The sequence below is a fragment of the Chenopodium album genome, chromosome 1 (genome assembly GCF_948465745.1).
Source record: "Chenopodium album chromosome 1, dcCheAlbu1.1, whole genome shotgun sequence".
In the NCBI taxonomy this organism is placed as follows: domain Eukaryota; kingdom Viridiplantae; phylum Streptophyta; class Magnoliopsida; order Caryophyllales; family Amaranthaceae; genus Chenopodium; species Chenopodium album.
The window spans coordinates 49,205,688-49,209,028 of NC_137834.1; the positions used below are offsets into that span (position 1 = coordinate 49,205,688).

The window sequence follows — 3,341 nt, forward strand, 5'->3', positions numbered from 1 at the left end:
TACATCTGTTGCTGGTATAGATGTCAGCTATTACTAGCTACTGAAACTGCTTGGTGGTTGCTACTATCTGCTATTATTACTCCTGCTTACTGTGCTGACTGTTTTTCGGAATTTGGAGGGCTAGAGATCGGAGTTGACTTTCTTTTTATTTTGATTATTATTGGTTGGCCAAACAAAAAATTTGGTATTTATGTAAGTAATTTGTAAGAGCTATGAAATTATTTCAATTCAAATTATTGTCTATTGTATATGTTAATTTTACTTTCATGGTTGTTGTACATATTAATATTATTTTATATTTAAAAATAATAATAATAATAATAATAATAATAATAATAATAATTAATAATAATAATAATTATTATTATTATTATTATTATTATTAATTATTATTATTATTATTAATTATTATTATTATTATTATTAATTATTATTATTATAATGATAAATGTTACCTATTAATTAATAAGGTGTTACATTAGTTTGTAAAAAGTGATACATAATGTTGAATAGTGTTACTATACGTCATAAGATGAATGAAAAATGTTGTTACTTTAGTACACAAAAGTGATACATAATGTCGGATAAAGTCTTACTATATGATTGAAAAATGTTACCAAAGATATTAAATGTTAAATAAGAAATAAAAGGTAACACTTTAGAAATGATACTAACAATATAAAAATGTGTTACGTAAGAGGGTTTATAGTAACACTTTGAAAAGTGTTACCATATGTTACCTAAAGTGTTACATAAGACCTTAGGTAACATGGGCGGATGTATCACCCACTAAAGTGTTACCTATTGTCTATAATAACACTTTTACCACTTTATGTAACACTTTTTAGGTGTTACTTGAGGTTAGTTATGCACTAGTGTGAAAGGGTCAACCCTAGTCATTAACCAATACGATAACTGCCTCGGTAACAACATATCATAAGCAAAGTACAGTTGTCCACCAAAACCCATCTCATAAACCTACTTTATCCTCCGGTCATCGAATTTTTGACAAATTCTCCCAAATGAATCTATACGACAGTTCATATTTGGCGGCTGTAATAACACTATGACAATACATTAGCATCAATAGTGGATCAGGTTCATTAACGTAGTTTAAAATTTTCCATTAACAACTCACCCTACGACAACAAGCAGAATGTTCCCTTAGCACTTCCCCCTTTGCTTTCACAATTCCTCCATCGCTCAACGATTTGTCCTACAATCCATTACCAACAAAACATTATGAGTTATATGTTTGAGCTTAACACAGTCCATAGTTTTATATCTACATCGACTTTACCTTAAACAGCCTGGGGTGTAAGTGGATTATCTTCTTAACTAATCCCGCACTAACATCCTGCATAAAACCATCAGCTAAACTTCAAGGACAAACTATTTACTCATTACAACAACAAACTTACAAATGATACATCCTCTGCCACGGATACCTCTTTATCATTGTCCAATGATTCCTTACGGTGATCAGTCTACACCCGCAAAACACAACATAATAACTATAAGATATCATTGCCTTTACACAACTAATTACACATCATTCACCATGACTACTTATACAGTGAAATATTTGAAATTAAAAAGAATGCAATAAGTGCATCTGCTCATCATTGAACAGATCCACGATCTAATAAATTACTAATAACATCCAGAAAAGCATTTTCACTGCTACTTTTCCATTGAAATCAGGAATATTGTAATTTCTTGATAGCATACGGCATAAGTTCTTCCATAAATTAGAAGATACATCACATGGAATATCAATCGAGTAAACAAAATACTTTTACACATATTATTATTAATTGAATGCAATCACTAATTTCAACATAGCATAACAATTATATTGTAACACCTTCGCATTACTACCAATTTAAAAGAATAAATAAAACCAATTTACACAAAGACATACCCTATGATCTGCACAACCCCAAATTATTGTTACTTCCTCCCAATTAACTATATCCCAACCAGATCTCAGAGGTGCGTTGTTCATTCTATGTACTAATTGAATCGACAACGACCATCTACAGGAAAAAATATTAAATAACAGAACTTACGCGTACGGTCGTGCTTCGACACTTAGCATAGGCATCAATGTTATTAGGTTAAGGTTCATGATCAAAATCAAGTTGCATATCATCAAAATTAGCACAAACCTCATCACAATGAGCATATAAGGGAGAGGAGTCAACATGCATAATAGGTTCTTTAATAAAAGCATTAGGCACATCAAGTAAGATCATGAAAAAATTAAAAAGAATTTTAACAATTTATATCAAAACTAGAAACATGAGACTCCCTATCACAAGTATCCCTAGCAAACTAAACGAAGAAATTCCAAGCATCATCCAAAGACAAAGCACAAAATTCACAGTTAAACATGCTTTTAACTATTCCCCTATTATACTCATTCATTCCCAAATAAGCTATGTTACATGCTTCACAAAAAGAACACCCATGGTAACTAAGGAAACCATCTAATCTATAAAAGTAAGCATAGAAGGGTTCATCATAAAATTGAGGAAAAGATAAACATGACATTTTTTGTACAAAGAACAAAGAAAAGCAAAAAAAAAATAAAATAAAATAAAATAAAAATAAAAATAAATAAATAAATAATATACAATAACCTACCTAATCTAACCAACATAAATTAAAGAACACCTTAGTCCTCGGCAACTGCGCCAAAATTTGATAGAGGTTTAATAGGTCGTTGGTCAAAAACCCTAACCAAATTATAAATTTATAATACCTAAACTCTTCGCTAAACTAGTTAGTGGCAAGTACAGGATCGAACCACGAAGACTAAGTGTATCAATCTATGCTAATTAGACTACTAAGATGATCGAGAAAAAGAGAGAGGAACATCTAAAACACTACTTAGAGCAAACAACGAAAACTAGGGAAATTGGAATCCAATTATATTAATTCATTCAACAACAATATTGCAATTAGATGAAAATGACCTCAATTAGGAACAAGCAACACACTCAACTCACTCTCGCGCAATTAAGCATTTTATTTATCTAACTAAACTAATTCACTCTCGTGCAAATAGGCAAGTATAGGTTTGGAGGAATTTAGACTCTCAAACAACTCACTATTTCAAGGATTTTTTTGATTCGCTCGGGACACTGGTCACGTACTGCTAGCAACGACACTTTGACACCTGCAAAACAACGAATATTCTGTAACCGTAATATTCGCCTTCGACGGTTAAGTTATTAACCGAAAACGGAAAAGTTAGAGAGAGAAAGTAGAGATAAGTTGGAGCTATTTAATGCTCTTTCCTCCCATCATAAATGATTGGGGTATTTATAGGGGTG

General features: G+C 31.2%; 1 long non-coding RNA gene across 1 annotated transcript; it reads right to left on the minus strand.

Annotated features, from left to right (window-relative positions):
* Positions 1-657: 657 nt before the first annotated feature.
* On the minus strand, positions 658-2,105 carry LOC145584486 (uncharacterized). The gene is made up of 5 exons (XR_014100360.1): positions 2,073-2,105; positions 1,449-1,487; positions 1,301-1,357; positions 1,139-1,216; positions 658-1,053 (listed from the first exon to the last, which is right to left on the minus strand). It is a non-coding gene; the product is annotated as an uncharacterized LOC145584486 (long non-coding RNA).
* Positions 2,106-3,341: the final 1,236 nt, after the last annotated feature.